Below are 26,015 nucleotides of genomic sequence, written 5' to 3'. Positions count from 1 at the left end.
GGACATCTGTTACTTTTCAGTCCACTAGTTGGGTGCTTTTCATAGAAGGGCCTTGGGTCTAATTTGGTGTCTAATGGGCAGGAGAACAATTGGCTGGGTAAGTGCTTCTTCCCCGGTACCTTCTTGTTGTGACTAAACCTATCAGTTAGTCAGTTAATAAGCCTTTATTAAGGATCTGTGCTAAATGCTGGGAATACAAAGAAAGATAAAAGATAGTTTCTGCTCTGGGCCTGGGAAAACTTCCCTTCCAGGTCCAAATCTCTGCACCTGTTTGCTAGGAATCACCTGAAAGGGAAGAATGTTTGCTCTCTGTTGATGGAGAAAACCATAGTTCAGAATGGTTAGTTAACTTATCCAAGGTCACACAGCAAATGGAGTTAGAATCAGGGTTCCCAGTCTTATGCTTTGTTGCTTTTGGTCTTAGATTAAGTACCTGATACTAGTACATCCTAAATCATTCTGAGTGTTTCTGGGTTTCTCTGCTAGAGGGTAGAATTAGTGATTTTTCAAACACTTATTTCTCTTTGCCCTTCATGAAAAGTCTTTCTCTGGTGAGTCACTGTGGTATTGAGATGACTGTGACTTCTCCAGAGCTATACACATGAGCAGGGGGGAGGTTCTGGTGGATCCTTCCTAAAAGGAAGAGCTTCCAGTATAGACCAACTGGTAGACTGAGTGAATATTATCTGGGTTCCACCTTTGTTAGGTAGGGGGAGGTTCATTCCCAGATTGCCCATCAGGTAGCAAGTATCTGAGGCTGGATTTGAACTCAGATTATTGTGCTGACAGAAAGCAAAGGAAATATTTTTGCGTCTGCTTTTGCTCCTTGTCTCTTTTCAAGTGCTGTTAAGTTATTTCCTGATTCTTCCATCCCTCTCTCCCTTCACACTTGTCTCCTCTCCTTTCCTTCCTTTCACATAGCAATATGTAGCCACACAGTCCCAGTTCCCTCTGTACCACCTCATAGATGTCTTTCCATATTTCCTTATGTGCTTCCTAATGGTTATTTTTATGGTTCCATAACATTCCATTACCTTAATACACTACAATTTTTCCGGTCATTCTCCAATTGTTGGAATAGGAGCTGTTTCCCATTGTTCACGGTTACACACAAAGCAGTTGTGAATATTTTTAGGTAGCTAGGTTCTTTTTTTCCCCTTTTTGATTCTGTCCTGGGGATAGAGTCCTAGCCATGGAATCAAAGTGAATGATATTATCATTTTTGTGATCCTTATTGTATTTGCTGTGGGTACTTTACTGATGACTTCTTAAAAAGCTAGGTCTCCCTAGCTCCCTTTCACTTTCACACATAATCTGACCTTTCCATGGGGGGAAGAGGAGCATGAGAGCTAGCCTATGGCTTTATCAGAAACAGTTTCAAAAGCTTGAAATATTTGAATCTTCTAATTGAATCCACTTCACTTTGAGAGCCTTGGAGCACTGGAGGGAGGTTGCTTTTTCTGATATCTTTGTTTGGGTTAGAAAAGCAAACACACTGGAATCAAAACCTACATTTAGAGAGTATTTCATAGGATCATAGATTCAAAGCTGAGAGAGGGCAGTTATAAAGTGCTTTTCACTTTGGCCAGGGATTTTTTCACTTTCGTCTTTGGTCTCCCTGGGCTAGCACAGTGCTAAATAAATATTCAGTAGGCTTGTGAGGTAGGTAGTAAAGTATTTATTAGTCTTTTTTATATGGAGAAAGAGCTTTGATGAGACCAAGCAGGTAGATCTTGAATCCAGGTCTTTTGGTTCCAGCTTTGGTGCTAAATGGGAGGCTTAGACCTGTTGTTCTCACATTGCTTGAGTGCTATATAGACTCTCCTCCCTAGAATGGTCTATACTCTACATAGCAGCCTTAGGAAACAGAACCCCAAAGCATCATTGATGTTGATGACCTGGCGATGATCTTTAGATTTTGGTTCTCCTGAACAGACTAGGAAGGGACAAAGGGAACACTTACAAATGCCCCAAACTGGGATGGACTTCTATGGGATGTAGCAAATACCCCATCATTAGATGGCTCCAAGTGGAAGCTGGATGACCTATTGTTGGGCATTCTGTAGAGGGGATCTCTGTTCAGATATGGATTAGACTAGATGGTCTAAGGCTCCTTCCAGCTCTAATTCTATGTTACAAATTTTACACAATTTGACAAGTATTATTATTGAGAGCCTATTGTGTGCCAGGACTAAATTCTCTTGTGTGACTCCATGGAAGGCTGCTGTGTAGAGGCTGATTGGTCAGACTGGCTTTCCAGGGCTTCTTCTACCTTGGCTCTCTTTTGCCTTCATTTTGGCTGGAATCAGGGCTTTCCCGGTGCTAAGCAAAGTCCCATGGTCCCTGAACAAACCTACCAGCTCAGCGTACATTTCCGAGCCTCTTTTCCTTGATTCTGAAGGGTAAGGTCAGCTCTGCCAAGATGTCCTTCCTTATGCCCCTGCCAAGACTCCAGAATGAACTTAGACCAATAGTGCTGAGATCGAGTAGAAGCTAATTTTGGCACTAAAAGATGAGGCAGGAGCACAATCCATGTGCCAGGGAAGGAACGATCCCTAAAGAGTGAAATGAAATTGTTGAGGCTTGGAGAGCAAACCCAGGATTGAAATTGAGTCTTCCCTGGTTGACTGAAATATGTGTAGAATTTTTCCTTATTTGCTTGACGAGAGCTTGGAGTGCTCATTAAATGATAGGTTTTTGCTTTTTGTTGTTTCTTTTCTTTTTCTTTTTTTTTTAAAAGCTGGATCATAGTAGAGTGTAACAAACTTAAAACTGGGATTCAGAAGACCTGTGATCAAATGATAGTATCAATATTTGCTGATTATAAATGTACAACTTCAATTTCTTCATCTGTAAAATGAGAATTGTTATAGTTCCAACCTCTAGGATAATAATAAAATGACATATAATATGTAAAAGATTTTGTAAACCTTAAAGCACTGCATAACTGTGAGTTATTATTATTATTTCCTAAAAAAAGTGAAATAATAATCAAACCAACAAAGCAGTCCAAAGAGAACTGAGCTGATCCTTCCACATCTGGAATCCACCGCAGGTTTGAGAGTAGAGACAAATACTCTTGACTAATTCTTGTAGTGTTCTATCTTGTTCATGATAGGCACTTAATAAATATTCATTGAATTTAGAATTGGGGAAGATAACAAAGGTAAATGTTATTAAACCTAAACAGACATTTTTGGGGAGGCAGATTTCAGTTCATCTTGTAAGATTTTGTTATTGTTATTTAGTCATTTTTCAGTCTTGTCCAATTCTCTGTGACCCCATTTGGGGTTTTCTTGGAAAGAGATATTAGTTTGCCATTTCCTTCTGGAACTCATTTTACAGATAAGCAAACAGGGTTAAGTGACTTGCCCAGAATCACACAGCTAGGAAGTGTCTGAAACTGGTTTTGAATTAGAGTCTTCTTAATTCCAGTGCTAGCACTCTATCCACTGCACCATTTAGTCTTCTTTTTTCTAACAATTTGGATGTTTGGAAATGGAATGATCTTATGAGTGTTTCCTGTTACTGAGGTTGGACATATTCATGGGAAGAAGAGTGTATTAATAATCAAGACAACTGGACTGATTCCTGATTTCATTCTGTTACCCTCTCTTCTCCTAGATTTCATCATCTGTAAAATAGTGTAGTGGAACTAGATTATTTTAAGGTCCTTTCTGAGTCTTTTATATAATTCTATATTGTTTTATAACATTAATATTTTGTTATTCTTTGTCATAGAGAGGATTGATACTCCTAGGTTAGGACTGAATAGTGGACATCTTTGGGATTTATAATTCTAGGCTTTGCTTAAGGGTGACATAGGAACATAGAATTGAAACTGGAGGAATCCTTGGAGATTAACTGATGCCCCTGATGAAGAAACTGTGGGGTCACATAGCTAATAAATTAGCAGATCTAATTTCTTCTCCTTTTCTCTCTATGCCCACCCAATGTTTACCCATTTCTTAGTCTATGGAGTGATGATGAATGGCAAAATTCACTATAAAAATGGTGGTCCCTCAGCCCTGATTTGGCAAATCTTCAGTCTTCTCAAACTTCCCTGTGTGTGGTCACATTAAGTGGCTACCGATGTGTTTGCTTATTTCTTTAAGTCTGTGGGTGATTTTCTACTTTAAATGCTGCTGCTGAAGAAAGGGATAGAATACTGTTCTCAAAGTTCTTAGGAAGAACCGGGTTCAAGTCCTTCCTTGGACATATTCTGACTGTGTGAGCCTTCCCAAGTCACTTCAAACCCGGAGTTTGGAAAATAACTCTCTAAGGTGCCCTGGGAGAGTGAGTGTTCTCATTTAGTCTTCCTATACCAATGAAATTATAGCTTCCTTTAAACCAATCCCTGTGAATGTTCCCCTGAAAATAGTCATTCCTTAATTTTTCTCTTTTCTTTTTCATTTTCTCTGAGATGCCACCTCTGGCCCAGATCCTTCTTCCCATTCCACAGTGTTGGGCAGGCAGCCAAAGGGAGGTGAGGGCTCTGCCTTTGTCTTTGTTACTCTCTCTCTCTCTCTCTCTCTTTCTGTCTTTCTCCTCTCTCACTGTCTCTTTTTCTCTTTCCTCTCTCTGTCTCCTCCTCTTTCTGTCTCTGTTTGTCTCTCTCTCCTTTCTGTCTTTCTCCTCTCTCTCTGTTTCTGTCTCTTTTTCTCTCCTCTTTGTCTCTCTGTCTTTGTCTTTCTCTGTTTTTCTATCTCTGTTTCTCTCTCTCTCTCTCTCTCTCTCTCTCTCTCTCTCTCTCTCTCTCTCTCTCTTTCTCTCCATCTCCTTCTCCCCATGTCTCTGTCTCTCTCTGTGTTTGTCTCTCTGTCTCTCCTTTCTCTGTCTGTCTGTCTCTCTCTCTGGTTCTGTCTTTTTCTCTGCATCTCCTTCTCCCCATGTCTCTCTCTCTCTCTCTCTGTGTCTGTCTGTCTGTCTCTTTCTTTTCGGCAGAGGTCAGAGAAAGGGAAGGCTGTTCCACTGTCTAATCTACTGGGGATTTGTTTCTATTCAATTGAATCCAACAAATAAATTTATTAAGTGCCTGTTTTATTGAGAGCACTGTTAGGTTCATTCTGCCCCTCCTTTATATTGTTTTTATTTGTCTTTATATTTATTTATGTGTCCATATCTCTAAAAGGATTTATGTGACTTGAGGGCAGGAACCATTCTGGATTTCATCTTGAGATCCAGCAGACTTCACATAGGGACTGTTGGTAAAGTAGGAGCTTAAAAAATTGCTTGTTTATTGATAGACTTATAGCCCCAGGGACTCACAAGAGTGGCATATACAGTAGGCACTTAATAATTAGCCAATGATGAATAGATTTCTATCCTTAAATATTGTAGTTATTTCATAAATATTTGTTGAAATTATTGAACTGAGGGAAGATACAACGAAACATGTTATCACAATCAATCAATGAACCAATAAACATTTGTTAAGTGTCTACTATATGCCAGACAGGGAAGTTAGGTGGCACAGTAGATAAGGTGCCAGGCTTGAAGTCAGGAAGACCCGAGTTCAAATAAAGCTTTAACGCTTGCTAGCTTTGTGACACTGGGTAAGTCACTTAATCCTGTGTCCCTCAGTTTCCTCATCTGTAAAACGAGTTGGAGAAGGAAATGGCAAACCACTCCAATTTCTTTGCCAAGAAAACCCCAAAAGGGATCACAAAGAGTCAGACATGAATGAGCAACAACAACAACAGCAGTAGCAACAATAATAAAAACAACATGTTCCAGACACTGTGCAAAGTGCCGAGGATCCAAAAAAAGCTAAGACAGTCCTTCAAAGACCTCATACTCTAGCAGGAGAGACGACATGCAAACAAAAATATACAAAACGAGCTTTAGACAAGATCTGATACGTGTATATGTTCATGCTTCCATATATAGACACATATATACAGACACACAGAAACGAAGTCCCAATTAGCTGTAAATAATGAATCCTGTGAAGTAATTGTTTTATTCAAATTGACATAGAACGTTTCCATTGGGCTGGAACAAATCATCCTATTTTGCATAATTACAACTTCAAAAAAGTACAAATTCAAATGCATCGGACTCTTCCACAATATTTGCACTAACTGGAACCTGGCTATATATACATGAATATGGTTGGGGAGAAATTGTTTTGTTTTTTGGACAGAGCCTGTGATTTCAAAGCTCAAGGGAATTCCCAGGAAAGAAAGAAACTACCTTCTAGGATATCTCTTAGTTTAGAGATTTGCTTGGTACCCTGAGAAAATGATGAACTTGCCTAAGACCCAGTTATATACTTGTCTTTTATGTAGCAGAATGCTAGAATTGGAAAAAAGCTTAAAGGTCAATTAGTCTAATTTGGCCATTTTACAGGTGGGGAAATGGAGGCCTTAGAGAATTGAAGTCACACAGCCCTTATAGAGAGCTTTATTTAGAATAAGAGAAACAAAATAACTTGAATATAAAATTGTGCATGCTGAAGAATGCGGGACAAAAATCCAGACAAAGGACTTTGTTATGTATGAGGAAGGAAATATTATTCTTCCTTGAGAGGATCGTGGAGAAGATATCATTTGAACTGGGTCTTAAAGGATGAATCTATCAGGGCCATGAAAAATAGTCTGAAAAATTTGGACTGTTTTTTTCAAAATCAATTTTAATTTTTCAACTTATAAGCATTTATTTTTATACATATAGATTATTTTCTTTTTCTTTCATCTTTTAGGGATATAAGCCTAATAGTGTTATCACTTAGTCAAAGGTGATCTTTGGTTACTTTTTCTGGATATAGTCTCAGTTTGTTTTCCAGAAAGGCTGGAAATAGCTCCACCAATGGTGTGGAGTATCCCACAGCCCCTCCGACAATTGTCATTTTCTTTCTTTCTTTCTTTCTTTTTTTTTTTTGGCCAACTTTGTCAGTCTGACTAGTGTGAGGTAGAACATGAGACTTATTTTATTTTAATATACAGGTTTTTACTTATTATTGATTCAGGACATTTTTTTCAGATGACTGATATGTTTTCCTTTAAGAACTGCTGGTTCATGTTCTTTGACCATTTACTACTTAGGGAATGGCTTTTGTTCTTACAAATCTGTATCAATATATGTTGGATAAACGATATATATTTTTCAGAGAAACTTACTTCTAAGATCCCTCTCTCCCAGATAATTGGAATAATTTGTTTTATTTTTTTCCAATTTTGTGAAATCAAAATTATGTTTTATCTTCTTAAGCTGCTTCTTAGATTCATTTGTTTCTGTATTTCATATACCCAGTCTGTTCTACTCATTGATCCCTTTTTTTAACCAGTACTAAGTAGTCTTTCTTTTTTTTTTAATCTTTATTTTTAACATTCATTTAAAAATTGTGAGTTTCAAATTCTCTCCCTTTTTCTGCAGATAGTCTTGATGGCTATTGCTTTGAAGTATAGTTTGAGATCTGGTACTGTAGTTCCTTTTTTTAACCACTTTTTTTTTGCATTATTTCCTTTGATATGCTTGACCTTTTGTTCCTCTAGCTGAATTTCCTTATTGTTTCATCTAGCTTTATAAAGTCATCTTTTGATAGTTGGACTGGTATGGTACTGAATAAATAAATTAATGTAGGCAGCAGTGTCATTTTTGTTATATTGGCTGGGTCTACTTATAAGCAATTAACATTCCTCCATTGGACTTTTATGTTAGAAAGTGGGGAGTTATTGAAGGGTATAATTAGAACAGAGCATTAGGATAGACCTTTCATAGTCAGTTAGGATGCATTTATAACCATATGCCAGAAACTGCTGGGAATATAAATGCAAGCAGAGAGACAGTCCTTGCCCTCAAGGAGCTTACATTTTTATGAAAGACAAAGCTGAAAAGGGGGAGAGGAAGATGAAACGAAGGAATGGCACAGTGGGAAAAATATCTAGAGAGTGGGAAGTGCAGTCTAGGGATGATGAAGACTTGACTGCCCTAGTTGTCCACCTTAAAATTCATCTTTGTGAATTAAGGAGTCCAAAAGCTCTATGAACTAGCAGTGGATAGTAGAGAATACTGGGAGAAGGAAAGGTTTTGCCTTATAAAATAATGGTCACTGCAAATAGTAGGCTTGGAAAGGGATGCTATGTGGGAATGGATATCTAGTGATGGTCCTTAAGGATAACCAGTGGGAAGAGATGGTCAAAAAAGCTATTTTGGGAGGGTGGGGACTGAACTCGTGATTTCATCCAATAAGGGAACTTTGGATCAGGAAATTTCCTTTACCAATTCAAATCAGCAACTGTTTTTCAATTTATTTAAACTTAGCACTGAGTAGGAGTGACCAGTTCAGGGTCACAGAGCCAAGATATGACCAAGTGGGACTTGAAATTGTCAAAATAAGGCTCACTAGTTCTCTTTCTTGATCTGGTTTTCACTGAAATCATAGGCTGTATTATTAGAGATATAGAGCCCAGAATGAGGAAAATAATAAGTCTACTATTCTCTATCCTGGTTAGATCCTGTTTGGAATATAGTGTCCAATGAGGCAGCTGGGTGGTGTAGTAGAGGGAACCCTGGACTTGAAGTCAAGAATATCTAAATTCCAATCTAGCTTCAGACACTTGCTAGCTGTATAAACCTGGGCAAATTACTTGACTCCTGCCTGCCTCAGTTTCCTCATCTGTAAAAGGGGGATAATAATAGTACCTTCCTTCCAGAGTTCTGTGAAGATCAAATGAGGTAATTGAGAAGCACTTAGCACTATGGTTGACATATAGTAAGCACTTAATAAATGGTTTGTTTTATTTCTTCCTTCCTCCTTCTTTCCTTCTTTTTTCTTTCTTTCTCTTTCCTTCCTTCCTTCCTTCCTTCCTTCCTTCCTTCCTTCCTTCCTTCCTTCCTTCCTTCCTTCCTTCCTTCCTTCCTTCCTTCCTTCCTTGTTTTAAAATGGATAGTGTCAGAGCAGGACAAGCAGGACAGAGAAGCTCAAAATCTTGTCTGTGAGAGTTTGATGAAAGAACTGGAGTTGTTGTGATAACTATCTAACTACGTGAAAGCTGCTTTGCAGAAGATGACTTAGGCCATTTTGCCTGGCCCCAGAGGACATAGGAGGACTGGGTGTAGATTTCAGAGGCAGATTTTGGCTTCATATCAGGAAAACTTTCTAACAATCAGAGCAATCCAAAGTACAAGGGGAGGCAGTGAGCGCCACTTTTCTGGATCTTTACAGGAAAAGGCTGGCTGACAACTTCGTGATTTCCTGGTCAAAGGCATCAGTTGGATTAAATGACCTTTAAGACTATCTCCAACTTGGAGATTCAGTCATTCAGCCAAAGTCCATCCATTTGCAGAGGATGAGTATGATGCTTTTGGAAGAGTAGATTAGAGAGGGTTTATCACCTTCTTGTCCCACAGGTGAGAACCTGTAAAGATATTTATTGCTAAGTGGGCTTTAGCATTATCAGGAGAAATCTGTGACAGGCCCTTCCAGCCACCATTCCCTTCCTCCCCCATCCTGTCCGCCCTTCAGTTCCGTCCTTGGCATGAGGCATGTGCTCTCTCGTTCATCTCCTGAGTCTCCCTAGCAGTGGGAATTTAATTACTCTAATGTAAGTAACCATGGCTTGAGGCCTTCTGGCTAAAAGGAAACAGATTTGTCTTCTCACTGGGGGAAGAAAAATCGATAGAAAGGAAAGGCCCCTTTTTCTAATGTAGCCAAGCCTGCTGTGGTTAACAGGCTGACCACATCAGAGGCAGGGAGGGCGCCCAGGGCTTCTGCTGGGGAATGCAGACCCTCTTTGCCTACCGCCATTCTGGGAAACTTTTTGTAGGTCTCCTCTCTCATTCATTCTTATCAGATCTCTCTTTCTCTCACATACCCAAACCTATACACATAAATGCAATATACATACATATGTAGGTATGCATATAAACAATATAGATGCAAGTGTGCAATACATATATATGTGTACATACACCTATGTACATAACTGTTCCTGTAGAATGTAAGCGCCTTGAGGGCAGGATTCATTTTAGTTTTGTATTTGTATCTCCAAGCATCTAGTTCAATGCATGGTATGAAGTAATCCTTTAATAAATACTTCTTAGGTTTCTCCCCCCCCCCCCCCCACCGTGAGGCAACTGGGGGTAAGTGACTTGCCCAGGGTCCCACAGCTAAGTGTCTTAGACCAGATTTGAACTCGGGTCCTCCTGACTTCAGGGCTGATGCTCTATCCACTGAACCACCTAGCTACCCCTAATATTTGTTAGCTTGAACAACTATTTCTGAAGTCCTTTTTATCCAGAGTTAGCTTTATAGGAATGGAAACTATAGCAGACAGGAGTAAGATAACTTCCTTGAAATAAGGCAGTCAATGAGAGGCAACTCTAGAAATTCAAATGGACATATTTTTACTAAACATCTACTATTTACCAGGCTTAGTACAAAGCCCCACAAAAGTAGATAGTTCTTGGCCCCAGGGAACTTACAATCTATTGGAGGATAAAAGAGTTATAATAAATAAATAAATACAAGGTGATTGGAGATAGGAGAGTGAATTAATAAGTAGTGAACTCAGTGAATTATAATTAAATTTAATTCAATAGTACCTACTGTGTGTCAGTTATTGTGTTAAGTACTGGACTTATAATTATGTTATGTATATTATAATTAAATGATAATGTAATTATTATCAAGTAAGGCTTTAGGGTCTTTCTTTATGCAGATTCTTTTCCTTTTTTAAAAAGTGGATCAGGTAATTTTTCATGAAGTAGGTCTCAAAAGGGGAAAAAATCAGATGTCCTGAGTTTTAGTTTCACCTCCGTTACTGGTAAAAATTACTTTGTTGTTGTTGTTGTTCAGCCATGTCCAGTTTTTTGTGATGCCATTTTGGAGTTTTCTTGGAAGAGATACTGGAATGGTTTGCCATTTCCTTCTGCAGCTCATTTGATAGATGAGGAAACTGAGGCAGACAGGATGAAATAACTTGCTCAGGATCACATGGCTAGTAAATATCTGGGGCCAGTTTTAAATTCAGGAAGATGAATCTACCCGACTTCAGGTTCAGAACTCTATCCATTGTATCACCTAGTTGCTTTAATAAATAATATAAAATTTTTTAATAATAAAAATCATGAAGAATATAGGTAATATTTTAAGAATGATTTTGAGTGAATAAGTTATTTTGTCTATTATAAATATCCAAATTAACTATAAAGGCTGTGAAGAAAGATGCTATCTGCAGCCAGAGAAAGAACTAATAAATAGAAGTATATATAGAATAATTTTACATACATGCACATATATGTATATATGTATGTAAATATATATGTATATATACATATACACATATGTATTTGCGTCTAATAGCCATCTCTGGTAATGGGAAGGGAAGAAAAAAGAAAAAAAAAGAAATCCACATGATAATTTTATTGTATATTTGAAAGGAATAGCAAGTTGTGCATAGTACATGTGAAGTTTCAGGTAAAACCATCTTTTTTATTGTACCATATCATGAAAATACTTGTTTTTATTCCATAAATTAAAAAAAAGAGAGACAATAGCTATGTGATCCTGGGCAAGTCACCCAACACTAATTCCTTAACAACAAAAAGAATAAAGCAACATGCAGAAGTACAGAGAGGATAGAAGATACTGGGGAGTGAATATTTGGCTGGAGCTGGAACCAGTCATACCAGGGTATGAATCCACTGCAGAAACTCACAAGTTGTATGTTCTTGGGCAAGTACATTAACTCCAGCCTCAGTTTCCTCATGTGTAAAAGGGGGGTGATAATCTTACCTATTCTACAAGGTAGTTTTTTCAGATTAGATGAGATAACATCTAAAGTGCTTTGCCCATCTTAAAAACAAAAACAACTTATATAAATGTCAGCTGTTATTATTGATGGCACAGTCCTCCTGTCAGAGTGGGGTGCTGGCTGCCACATTTGAGGAAGCCCTTGGATAGAGGCTTGGGGTGACTAGCCTGGTGGAGGTACCATGGTTGGGACTCGGAACCAAGGCACATGAGGATCTCTTAAAGTAATCAGAGATATTTAACTTGGAGAAGAGACTTAGGGGAGATGTGCTAAAAGTCTCAAAATATTTGAAGGAATATATAGTGAGAGAGGGCAAAAAGGAGTGAAGGCAGATTTAAGAAAATGCTTCCTAATGATCAGAATGATGCAGAAGGGTTATGGGCTTCCACTGGAGCTTGTGATTTCTTTGCTACTGGGGATCTGTCTTTAAGCAGAGGATGGATGACCATAGGTCAAGGATGTCATGGAAGAGATTTGGGTATTAATTTGGGCATCTGGGTGATACAGGGCCGAGAGCACCAGATGTAGGGGCAGGAAGGCCTGAGTTCAAATCCAGCCTCAGACACTAGCTGTGTGACTCAGGGCAAGTCATTTAACCCCATTTGTCTCAGTTTGCTCATCTGTAAAATGAGTTGGAGAAGGAAAGGGTGACCACTGCAGTATCTTTGCCAAAATGGTCTCAGGAAGAGTCAGACGTGCTGGTACAACAATAACAAGAAAAGATAATTTTTCCAGCTCTCATATTTAATAAACAATTAAGAAAAAGAAGCCAGACTTCAGTATGTGGGCTCTTCTATCATAGGGGACTTTCTTCCCCTTCTCCCTTCCCTTTTCCCCTTTCTTCAGGGACAGTGCAGTCCAGTTGGGTGGAGTCAGTAGGATGAGATAAGGCTGAAAATGTGGGCTGAACTCCAGGTCATTTTGGCTTTGAACGTCAGGCAAAGAAGCTTGGACTTTATTTGGGAGATTTTTGAATTGGAGGACTTGCTTGGTCACAAGAGAGATGTATGGTATGAAGGAGGGTTTGGTGGGGGAGACAGGGAGACATCAGTATCATCATGATAGCTGAGATTTCACTTCCACATAGCATCTCATTCATTCCCCATAAAAACCCTGTACTTATTTCCATTTTTCAGATAAGAAAACTGAGGCATGAGTCTTAGAGTCATCCAGCGAGCAAGTGTCCTCAAGTCTATCTGGATTCTAAATCCAGCCTTCTATTCACTGAACTCTCTGGACTCCCTAAGGAGGTTCTTACCCTGCTTTGGGGGTAATGAGGTCTTGCCACTAAGGTGATGGCAGAAGGAACTGAACTGTTGGGGATGGAATTCTAAGGGCTTGGTCATTGATTGGATATGAAAAAGAGAACCAAGGACAAGTCAGAGTTAACTCTGAGGTACGAATGGATGGAACCTACTTCTCTTGGGACAGTTTCTAGAAAAGAAGCAGGATGGGAGGAAGGACTGAGTGAATATTGTAGACCAGAGGGGAGGGGAACATTGGATGCTTTTGGTGGTAAGCAGCCCACTTTTATCCCATGACTTCTCAGGAAAAATGCTTTGTAATGAGATGTTAACTAATCTCAGTGAAGGACAGAGCTCTCTGACTAAGAACAAGGTCTGAAAAAAAAGACAAAGGATCCTGGTTTCACCAGCCCGTTATCCCCTTGGTGAATATAGTCCAAGAGACCTACTATATTTACTACTAAGCAGATCGTCTAGGAAGGGGCCAGAGCTATATCCACTGCACTCATTGAGAACCATATCTTCCATCTCCCCCAAACAAGTCTTCATTTTAGATGGCTCCCTAAAACAATGATGTTTCAGTGGCAAGAAACTTGGGGGGTCTGGACTCAAGTGGGTCTTTCCCAAGTGGCTTTTGGAAGGTGACTCTTTGGGACTCAGCTTCCAAAATGACGAGGATTCTTGGATGATCCTTTCAAATATTAAATATCTAATTACAGTTTAGAAATGGATGGCTGATACCCCCACTTCTGGCACTTCTTTTCATTCATTTTCCCCATGGGCCCTTAAATAGCACTTCAATCTCTACTTGCCTAATGCACTTATGTATCTGAGTTATCCACATTTGCAGAGTATTCCCTTCCTAGACTGTAAGCCCCAGGAGGGCAGGGACCTGCGGCTCGGCTCCTATTTGCTTTTCCTCTGGTTCTCAGCATAGCCCCCCACACCTAGTAGGTATCTAATAAATGTTTGTTGTTTGGTTGAATGAATTCATGTCCTTTTTCTTCCATCTCTTGAAATGCTGATTGAATCATTCAGAAGCTAGCAGAAGAGCCCCTGAATGAGGGGGGGAGGGGAGGTGGTTCTCCAGAAAAGAGAGTCTATTGCTATAAATAGACCAGAGGAAGCTCCGGGACCCCTAGAAGCCAGGGGTGATCCTGAGGGAGAAAGAACAATGGATGAGAGAAGGGTCAGTGAGGCTTTCGGAGTGGAAGGAGCGGTGGTAACTGAGGGTGGGTGGGGGGAGGGGGCCACGGAGGGAAGGATGGAAGGAGTAGGGAAGAACAGTAACAGCTGCCGACTCCAGCTATGTGGATTGTTGTCTAGGCCTCTTGGAAGGGAGAAGGAAGGGGGTGTATTCAATCCTAGCCAGAACTGGAAGGGAGCCAGTGCCAAGTCCTGCTAGTTCCAGAAGGAAAGCCCCCAAATGTGTCTTGTAAAAGCTGGCTTGGGCTCGGCGCCAACCCCACCCTCTGACAACACAGCTGACAGTAGAAATGAAGGCTGAGTATCGTGGTCCTCCCCATCCCCCCGGGGGAGAGGGTTTGCCTTAGAACTGGTGGCTAGGAGAAATGCCAGGCTCACACCCTGCATTAGGGCTGGGAGGGGGTGGGGGAGGCTTGGAGATGAGAGTGAAGGGTGTGTGTGTGTGTGTGTGTGTGTGTGTGTGTGTGTGTGTGTGTGTGTAAGAGATGGAGACACACAGAAAGAGACAGAGAGAGAGAGATAGAGATGAAGAGACAGAAATAAAAGGCAGAGAAAGAGAGATAGAGATGCAGAGACAGAGAAGACAGACAGATGAGATGGAGACAGACGGAGACAGAGAGAGACAGAGACACACACACACACACACATACAGAGAGAGAGAGACAGAGACAGAGGCAGAGAGAGAGACAGAGAGACAGAGACAGAGAGACAGAGACAGAGAGACAGAGACAGAGAGACAGAGACAGAGGCAGAGAGACAGAGAGAGAGAGACAGAGAGAGAGAGAGAGAGACACAGAGAGAGAGAGACAGAGAGAGAGAGACAGAGAAATGGAGAGACAGAAGCAGAGAGACATAGATGGAGAGAGAAGCAGACAAAAGACAGACAGAAAAAAAGAGAGAGAGAGAAAGATACACACACATACAGAGTATCGGGGGAGGGGGAAGAAGTACAAGATAAAATTCAGAACATACTTTGGGTTTGTTGACTGAAGTCAGGAGGATCTGAGTTCAAATCCCACCTCAAACACTTAGCTACCTGTGTGGCCCTATTTATTTCAATTTCCTCAACTTAAAATGAACTAGAAAAGGAAGTAGCCAACCAATATTTTTAACAAGAAAAACCTAAATGGGGTCAGGAAAAGTCAGACATGCCCGAAAAAAATGACTCTATTCATGACATTTATTAGTGTTAAAATAGACCAATATTAGTGTTGGTTTGATTTCAACCTGTTTGGTGGGAGAGCCAGAAGAGAAAGATTTGCAGCAATTTTCCTAAAAGACTAAAAGCCAAGTAGAGAAAGTCACATGGGGGTGGAAGGGCACAGGTGTCCCCAGGGTAGGAGAGAGGCGGTGAGCCCCAAGAAGCAGAGGTTATTTGGGAACCTCTCTAGAGTCCTTTCTTCAAAGCACTTGAGGACATTTAAAATATGTATGACCAGACCATGGCCGCACTGATGTCGTAATGCATAGACTGCAGAAAATCTCCTTGGCGAGGGGGTAGGGGGGTGTTCTGGGATCTTGCTCTTGCTCTGCCACTGACAAACTCATAGCTCTGAAGCCAGAATGGTCCACAGACACCATCCAGTCCAGCCCCAGTCTCTTAGAGTTCAGGAAATAGCGGTCCAGGGAGCTATCCACCATTACCGGCCTTTTGCAAGGTTCCTCTTCTTTCCCCTGCAGCTGCTAGTGTTTTCCCCTCCTTTTTCCCATCTATCTTTTAAAATATTTTTATTTTTTCCAGGTAGACAAACTGAGGCCAGCAGAGTTAAGTGACTTGATCAGGATCACCCAGTTAGGAAGCATCTGAGTCAAATTTGAACTCAGGTCTTCCTAATGCCGGGTTGCCAGCCTGGCCCTCTGTGTACTTTATACCTAGCTGCCCTGTCCCATAGCCATTGCTTTTTATCCAGCCTACAGCAATGTGTCTTCCCTCAGAACTAAACATATGTAGCCTAATCCCACTTCCACATTTCATTTAAAGACTTTGATGTTATCTTTTCTAAGTCTTCTGCTCTCTCTGCTAAAGAGCTCTGGTTCTTCTCTGATATACTTGATTAGCTGGGTAATGCAGTGGATAGAGCATCGGGCCTGGAGTCAGGAAAATCTAAATTCAAATAGAGCCTCAGATACTTCCTAACTGTGATCCTGAGCAAGTCACTTAATCTTGTTTACCTTAATTTCCTCATCTGTAAAATGGGAATAAAAGCACCTATCTCCTTGGATTATTGTGAGGATCAAATACGATGGTATTTGTAAAGCACTTTATAGTAGGCACTTGATAAATGTTTATTTCCTCCCTCCCTTTACAAGATGCTAAACTGCTGGACATACAGGAGTCTCGCCAGTTAGTTCAGATTGGGATCTCCTGGAGGCCAGTCCTCCTGTTCCTCCAGTGATTGCATGATTGGGTTGTAGGTAATTCCTTTTCTCTTCCTCTTTCTTGGCAACCCTCCCCCATCATATAGACTGGCCCTGGCTTGCAGTAGTTAATTAATAAATGCATGTTGAATTGAATTGAACCAGCTGTATGATCTTGAGTCACTCACTTGACCTCAGCTACTGCCGGCTTGGATCAAGGGTTCTTACCCAGGACTCTTAACCAGGAGTTCATGAACTGCTTTGTTCTGCAATTAGATTTCAGGGAGATCATGTACTTGAATGGGAGTAAAATTCACATCTTATTTTCATTAAGCTTTAACTGAAATTTATTATTTCTTTCAGTTATTTAGAACCATGACTCTGAGAAAGGGGGTTTTGACTTCCCCAGACCACCAGAGGGGCCATGTCACGAAAAAAATTAAGACTTCCTGGGCTAGCTGGATTCATTCTAAGACCCCCGTGAGCTATGAATTTTGTCACCTGATAAATACTTTTTGAAGCAAGTTAAAGGTATTAACAAAATAAGATATATTCCCATTTCTTATCTCTTCTTCACTGTGAGATTTAGGGAGTGGAGCAATTTAACAAATAACTTCTCAGTTTTTAATGAGACTGGGACAGACAGAACCTTTTCTCTCTCTCTCCAGCCCTGTTTCTTTCCTTTTTCCATCTCATTAGAGAGAGCAAAATAATTTCATGAAGTGAGATGTCTGGAAAGAGCCCACACAAAAGATGCCAATCTGTGCCACCATGTGACATGCTGCCCTGTGGGGCTAGATGTATGTAATGGGGGGGTAGGGTGGGTGGCAGAGCTGAATTCTGTACCTTCCTTCCTGTTCTGTCTGCCATCCTCTTCCCTCATCCCTCCTTCCCTGGGGACTTCTAGCTTTTCATCTTGAGAACCGCTGTGCTCTCACCCACCCACCTGCCAAGGTTCACTGTGGACTCTGTTCCTTTCAGTCTCCTAGCCCCTCCAATCTCCTGCCTGTAATAGGAAAGGAGTCCCAGAAGGGCTAAGACCGCCCAGGCAACTTGACTTTCATGTGAGACCCACTTCATTAAATCCTGCTGTTCCTGGCTTTCCTGAAACCAGTTCTCAATTTACAGACATCTTTTCACCTAGAAGTCCCCTGGGCCATTATTTCTTAAAATTCTTCCCTGGCTGAGGTGGTTGTCTTACTTAAATACCTCCTACCGCTGTAAATAGGTAGAAGGTTTTTTTTTTTTTTTTTACTATCTCATTAGGGTGAAAGGGTAACAAGAAAGTGGAGGTGTTGCCTTAGTTAAATTGGGAATTATAGAAAACCTTAGCTTAAAAAGGCCAAGGTCTCCCACTGCATCCAGGGTCATCTCCAGTTGTTCTGATCTATATCTGGCTACCAGACCCAGATGGCTCTGGAGGAGAAAGTGAGGCAGGTGACCTTGCATAGCCCTCTCTCACTGACGATTTATTTGCATGGCACGGCATCCCTTCCCTGAGGAGGGGATGTCCTCTTCCAGAACAAAGGACAACAACAAGAAGGTGGGAATTCCTTGTGTGCCTGGAACTCAATTTTGGTTTTCTGAGGGGCTCTGCCCCTTTGGCTTCAAAGTATCCCTTCTAATTTCCCTTCCCTTTATTCTTTCTCCTCCTCCTTTTTTCCTTCTGTTTCCTTGCTTCTCTCCCTTGTTTGCAAGAATGAGGTTGATCTTCTGTAACCTGACATGTGGGGGAGGCCACAGGGAATGCCAGTTGGTCTCTTGAGAGCATCATGACCAGCTGAGTGGGTAGGCAGTTGGTTTCTAAGAAAGCTGCTGCAGGATTAGGTTGTCTTAGAGACTTATAGAATGCTAGAGCTTGAAGGCACCTTAGTCTGATGCATCTGCTTGCCTTAAGTGCCTCCTTTTTCAAATCCATCCTGGCAAAGTGATGTTCCTAACGCCCAGGTCTGACTGTCACAAATATAACACCTCGTCCGCCCAGCTTGACTAACCCCAGTGTTTCCCTTTCCCCCTTTAGGATCATATGCAAAAATCCTCTGCTTGGCATTCAAAACCCTTCATAATCTAACCCCTTCCCACCTTTTCAGCCTTCTCACCCTTTCCTCTCCATCAGTAGCCTTCCATTCAGTGATACTGGCCTCCCTTCTAATCCATGAACAAGGTCCTCCATTTCTTGGCTCTGGACATTTTCCTCTCCCTCTCTTTTTTTTTTGAGGCAGTTGTGGTTAAGTGATTAACTCAGTGTCACTGAGCTAGAAAGTGCTAAATATCTGGTGTCACATTTGAACTCAGGTCCTCGTGACTCTATTCCCTGTAGCATCTAGCCGCTCTTCTGGGCATTTTCTCTGGCTGTCCCCAAGACCTGGAATGTACTCTTTCCTCATCTCTGACTTCTGTTCCCAATTAAATCCCAACCAAGAATCCCCTCTGCTATAGAAAGCTTTCTCAAGCCCCTCTTAATTCCAGTGCCTTCCCTCTATTAATTATTTTCTATTCATCCTGTACATAGTTTGTGTGGACATATCTGTTTGCTTCTGTTCTCTCCTTTATTTTGCATGCTTTAGATGTAAGGAACTGTCTTTAGTCTCTTTTTGTATTCTTTTGACTTAGCACAGTGCCTGGAACACAGAAGGTGCTTAATAGATGTTTACTGACTAACTTTGTTCAAGACACTGGGGATACAAAAAAACAAAAAACAAAAAACAAAAAAAAACAACAAAGCAGCTTATAATCTACTATTATAGACTGAAGGATGGACCTGGAGTCAGGAAGACCTGAATTTAAATCCAATCTCATACATTTACTAGCTATATGAACCTTTCTCAGACTGTTTCTTCATCTGTAAAATGGGGTAATAATAGCATCTATATCCTGGGGTTGTTGTGAGGATCAATTGAATTAACATATGGCAAGTGATTTGCAAAGTGTAAGGTGCCACATAAATGTTCACTATTTTTTTTAGGGGTGGGGAAGGACACTTCTGTGCAGATAAGTAACAATAGTTAATAGCATTGTCCTTTAAGATTTGCAGAACATTTTACATATGCCCCACCCCACCCCACCCCACACTCTATTGGAAGATATGGAAAATAAGATTCAGAGAATATGAAAGTCTCAGAACCTCAGACTCTTGGGGGATTTCCAGAGGCTATCTCATCAAACTCATTCTTGGATAGGAATCTCCTCCACCACATAACCAACAAATAGTCATTTAGGCTCCACTAGTCATGGAGAACTGATGGGGGAATCTATTGCCTCCTGAGTCAACTCATTATATTTTCGAATAGTTCTAGTTATAATGTGTGGAAAACTGTCTGGAGCCAAGAAAACCTGTATTCAAATCCAGCCTCAGAAACTTAACTAGCTGTGTATCCTGGGCAAATCTCTTCATCCTGTTTGCCTCAGTTCCTCATCTGTAAAATGAGCTGGAGAAAGAAATGGCAAACTACTTCAATATCTCTGCCAAGAAAACCCCAGATGGGGTCACAAAAACTCAGATATGACTGAAAAATGACTGAAAAGCTATTAGGAAGTTTTTCATGCATGAAGCCAAAATTGATCTCTTTACAATGTCAAGTGGCTTCCTAGTTGCATCCTCTGGGGCTAAGTCAAGTAAGTTTTATCCCTCTGTCACATGACAACCTTTTCAATAATCAAAGATAATAGCTCTCATGTCATTCTTTTGCATTCTTTTCTCTAGATTATGTCCCCCTTCCCACTCCTTCCAGCTCATCTTCATATGGGATCACCATCTTGTTCATCCTCCTGCAGACACTTACCAGCCTATCAGTTTCCTGCATGATATGTGGTACCCAGAATTTAGGGTCATCCCCCAGTTGTGGTGAGGACAGCAAGATTATCACTTCACCAAGTAGCCTTTTATTAACACAACCTAAGATCATATTTGTTTCTTTGGCTGTCTGGGCACCACATTGGTTCCTATTACATTTGCAATCCAGTATAATTTCCAGAGACTTCTCCCATTGCATTTTTGTGCAGGTTTTTAAAAACATTATTAAAGCTTTTTATTGTCATAACACATGCAATTTTTTTTTTATTTAATAGCCTTTTATTTACAGGATATATACATGGGTAACTTTACAGCATTAACAATTGCCAAACCTCTTGTTCCAATTTTTCACCTCTTACCCCCCCACCCCCTCCCCTAAATGTCAGGATGACCAGTAGATGTTAAAATATATTAAAATATAACTTAGATACACAATAAGTATACATGACCAAAACATTATTTTGCTGTACAAAAAGAATCAGACTCTGAATTATTGTACAATTAGCTTGTGAAGGAAATCAAAAATGCAGGTGGGCATAAATATAGGGATTGGGAATTCAATGTAATGGTTTTTAGTCATCTCCCAGAGTTCTTTTTCTGGGTATAGCTAGTTCAGTTCATTACTGCTCCATTAGAAATGATTTGGTTGATCTCGTTGCTGAGGATGGCCTGATCCATCAGAACTGGTCATCATCTAGTATTGTTGTAGAAATATATAATGATCTCCTGGTCCTGCTCATTTCACTCAGCATCAGTTCGTGTAAGTCTCTCCAGGCCTTTCTGAAATCATCCTGTTGGTCATTTCTTACAGAACAGTAATATTCCATAATTTTCATATACCACAATTTATTCAGCCATTCTCCAACTGATGGACATCCATTCAGTTTCCAGTTTCTAGCCACTACAAAAAGGGCTGCCACAAACATTCGTGCACATGCAATTTTTCAACACTGACCCTTGCATAGCCTTGTGTTCCAAATTTTCCCCTCCTTCCCCCAACTCCCCCCCCAGATGGCAAGTAATCCAATATATATTATACATGTTAAAATATATCTTATGTCCAATAGACATAAAATATTTGTACAATTATCTTGCTTTGTGCAGGATTTAAAAAAAAACTCCTGTCTATGACTTGATATTTAACAGGGATAAATGCAAGCTCATTAGGGTGGGCCCTCTATTCCAGTCTGTCTCCATCATTTTGAATCTTGATTCTGTCATGAGTATGTTACCTATCCCTGCAAGCACTGTGATTTTTGTCTATTTTATAAATGTGCCGTCTCTGCTACCTTCATCTAAACCTTTCTAGACCCTCCAGATCTTAGCAGAATGCTGTATACAATGTATCCTCTTAATAAGTTTCATCTAAGTCACTGACAAAAGATTGAATACATGGGTAACAGAACTGAACCTATGATCTCAGGCTTCTTGAATCCTGCCTGGAAATATTCACATCTCTCCTGTTTTTTGGTTTATTTTTAGTTGTTGTTTAATTGTTTTTCAGTGGTGTCCAACTCTTTGTGACATCCATTTGTGGTTTTCTTGGCAGAAATACTGGAGAAGTTTGTCGTTTCCTTCTCCAGTTCATTTGACAGATGAGGAAACTGAGGCAAACAGGGATAAATGATTAGGAAATGTCTAACACCAGATTTAGACTCAGGAAGATGAGTCTTCCTGACTATTCACTCACTATAGTGAGTGACTGCCCCTATTTTTTTTATTATTCAAGAATTACCTTTTTTGCTCTTTTCTTATTGTTAATTTCCCGTTATTTTCGACTTTATTATAATCTGCATCTTTTCCTTCATACAGGGGGCTAGATGGAGAACAAATCTAGCTAATTTCACAAAAAACCTTATTAAGCGCATATTGAGGGCAGAGCATTCTGCTAGACCTGGAGGCAGTGGTCTAGAAAGGCTGGCTCTCTGACCTCATGGAGTTTCCAGTCTGACAGGCAGGAGAGTGAAAGAGATGCAAAAAGGAGTCTGAACAGAAAGGAACGTCTCAGTGACTCTGGGATTCTAGCAGATCTGAACAAACATTCCTTTGACATTGGCAGTGGCTGAGACCCACTCTCATTTACAAGTACTCCGCCCCCTTCATCTCATCTACATCCTCATTTGCATATATCCACAGACATTATGTTTCAACCTTTAATCTTCCTAACAGTATTTGGCTCCCTTTAAACTTGTTATTCCTTCATCTCCTCCTCTTTTCTTCTCTAGTTTTTCCTTTACTCCCCCTTCCCCCCCCCCCCTTCTTGGATTTTCCTAGCTTCCCACACGATTCTCAGGGAGAGGGACTCCTCACTAATTTCTCCTCCCGGGTGCCTAGTACTCCCGAACACAAAACTATCTCAAAGGATATGTACTCTCTGCTAGAGAGGCTTTAGGGACCTAGTCCAAATTCTGGCTCTGTTACTGAATAGCTATGTGACCACAGGAAAATTACTTTGCCTCTCTGGGCCAGAGGGATCTCCTCTGTAAAGTAAAGAAATTGGTACTCAGGGAGTTGAAAGATCCCTTTCAGATCTAAATTTTATCTTTTGGCTTTGTCACTAATTTAATGTGTGATCTTGTGCAAAGCACTTTCCTCTCTGTGTTCTCTGTACTAATATAATTAACACTTGAAAATTTATAAGGCCTTTTTTCACAACACTTCTTTAAGGCAGGGAGTAGAAGGCTGGGCCTGGAGTTGGGAGAACCTGAGTTCAAAATCCAGCCTCAGTTATTTACTAGCTATGTAACCCTGAGCAAGTCACTTGACCCGTGTGCCTCAGTTTCCTCATTTGTAAAATGAATTGCAGAAGGAAATAGCAAACCGTTCCAGTATCATTGCCAAGAACACCCCATATTGGGGGGGGGGTCACAAAGAAGAGGATGTGACTGAAACAACAGCACTATGAATCCTGATTTTACAAGTGAAGAAATTGAGACTCAGAAAAATGAAATAAAATAGTTCATGATCACATAGCTGATTAAGTGTCAGCATTTGAACTCAGATTTCCTGGATCTAACTCCATGATTTTTCTAGTATATTTCAATGCTTCTCAAGATGGACTTAATCTGAGATATAATACCATAGTGTAAAGGAAAAGAACATATACTTATTAAGTGCCTACTGTGTGCCAGGAACTCCTAAGCATGCTTTATAAATATCATCTCATTTGATCCTTACAATAAAGAGCGAGGGGCTAGTATTCTCATTTTACAGTGGAGGAAACTGAGCCGGACAGAAGTAAAATAAGTTTCTGAAGCTGGGGATTTGAATTTCAGCTCAGCATTCTATACTTTGCTATCTATCTGGTATTTCCAAGATCTTGGAAAGAATAATAGTTTAGAAGTTAAAATATTTGGGTTCTAGTCCTGGCTCTGCAATTTACTAAGTATGTGACTTTGGGCAAATCAGTCACTTCTGTCTCTGGTCTTTAGTTCCCTTACCTCTATGTGAGAGAAGGGTAAAATGAGGGTGTGGATACTAATGATCGCAAAGTCTCTTCCAATTTTAATACAAAAATTCATACTTATACTTTTAAAGACTGAAAAGTACTTCATAGCACATTATTGCATCTAAATATCACAACAGTCCTTTGATATAGGCAAAAGGTTACTCCTAAATCTATGTATCCAGCCCGAATCTTTCTCCCAAATTTATGCTGGGTGAGCATCCCCCTAAATTTCCTCAAAATATCACATACACACAAGCTCAAAATAAGACTTATTCTATTTCTTCCTGAATTTATTTGCCTTCTAAAATCCCCTTTCTCTGTTGATGATATCACTGTCCTTCCAGGTAACCAAGTTTAAGATCTTGGAATCAGTAATTGCTTTTCCTTTCCCCCTTACTACCTGCCCCAATAGTTTACCAGTTATCAAACCAAGTCTTATCTATTCTACCTCTAAGAATCTCTTATTCTATGTTCTTCTCTTCACTCACACATACTCTACCCTACTTCAGATCTTTACCTCCTCTCTCTTGGACTATTTGCAACAAGGGAATTGGTATCCAGGCCTCCAGGCTCTCCCCCCTCAATTCCTCTTCCACATAGTTGTGTCCAACCATGTCAACTCTCCCCTCAGAAATCTTAAATGCCTCCCCATTGCTTCTGAGATAAAATACAAATGCATCAACTTGGCATTTAACGCTTTCCACAATCTGACTCCCACCTACTTTTTTTTTTCAGTTTTATTTCATAGTACATGCCTTCTTGCATTCTCTCTTTCAGTTAAACTGGCCTGCTGGTTGTTCTTCAAATATAAAAGATACTAGATCTCTCTTTTCTGCTTTTGTTCAAGCAGAGCTCTGGGAATCATCTTCACAGAGATGCGAATTGGTGAGATTATCAAGTGAGATACATAAAGGGGAAAAAAAGACCCAGGACAGAGTCTTAGGAGACACCCATGGAAACTGGTGACATAGGTGAAGATGATGCAAAGGAGTTTAAGGATAATCAGAGGTACAAGGACATACAGGGTAGGCAGTGTCTTGAAAACCTAAAAAGAAGACAGACTATAAAGAGAGGAGTTTTTTGAATCTTGCATGTCCCTAGTTATTTATTTATGTATTGGCTCCCCCGTTAGAATGGGAAATCCTTAAAGGTAGAAAATGGTTTTGTCATATATATATATATATATATATATATATATATATATATATATATATATGGGGGGGTGGGGGTGTGTACATATATACATATATGGATAAATATATTTTGGGGGGAGTCTCAGTGCAGTGCTTTATACCTAGGGACATTTTAAAACCTTGGTTGAATTGAGACTTCATTTTATAGAAACTGAGGCTGGGAGGATGATGCACTCATGGTCAAACCTAGGTCTTCCTGACTCAGAAGTCTAGGTCTCCATCCATTGGGTCACAGTGTCCCTTGGAGGGCAGATGCTTGTGTCTATGCCTAGGATGGATGGTTATGCTTCAGAGAATAAATGCCTCCTGCTGGTTTATCTCCTTAAACCAGGCTGGATTCAGTCTGAGAGCCCTTCTTGGCTGATGGCTTTCTTTTTCCATCCGTGCTCATGCCCTGCACACACGTGTGCTTGTACTCTCATTCACCCACACGCATACACACACCTACACGTGCTCACTCACAGCCTTTCTCACCCTTTCCTCTGCCACCTCAGAGCTTTGTTCTAGAGAGAATTTAAATTGAATTGTCATCTCAGGAACGACCAGAACCTGCTGATTAAATTACTTTGAGAGCTTGTCTTCTCCCTGGCCCCCCTTTCCTGGCAGCTGGGGAAGTAGCCGCCTTAGATCTCAGCTCTTAGATCGCTGACTCTGTTTCCAGAGGAGAGCTCCTCCTTCCTTTCCTCTCCCTTTCCCTTCCTTCTTCCTCTCTTTCTTGCCCCCACCTTCCCTCACTTCTTCCAGCCTCCTCCGACACTCAGTCACAGGTTCTCATGTAAGCCCTGCTCTGCTCACTCCAGTCCTCCTCCTTCAGTAAAGACATGTAAATGAACATATACTGGCCCTGATGCTGATTTGGGGGCTTCCAAATCTTTCTTGTAAGTAATATTTTTCAGGAGTTGTAGCAGGCCTAGGGGAATCATTGTGGATTAGAAGAAATATTGAATTCGGTCCTTTGTTCACATCACTGGGCCATATTGATTCAAATTCTAGCTGTGCCTTTTTGGTTAAGAT

General features: G+C 40.5%; 1 protein-coding gene across 1 annotated transcript in view; it reads left to right on the top strand.

Moving 5' to 3' along the window:
• The window catches only part of KCNN3 (potassium calcium-activated channel subfamily N member 3), a 304,701-nt gene that overhangs the window by 18,542 nt on the left and 260,144 nt on the right, over positions 1-26,015 (top strand). The window lies entirely within an intron of this gene.

Source organism: Sarcophilus harrisii, chromosome 4 (genome assembly GCF_902635505.1).
Source record: "Sarcophilus harrisii chromosome 4, mSarHar1.11, whole genome shotgun sequence".
Taxonomy (NCBI): Eukaryota; Metazoa; Chordata; class Mammalia; order Dasyuromorphia; family Dasyuridae; genus Sarcophilus; species Sarcophilus harrisii.
This window is presented reverse-complemented; position numbering and strand designations above follow the sequence as displayed.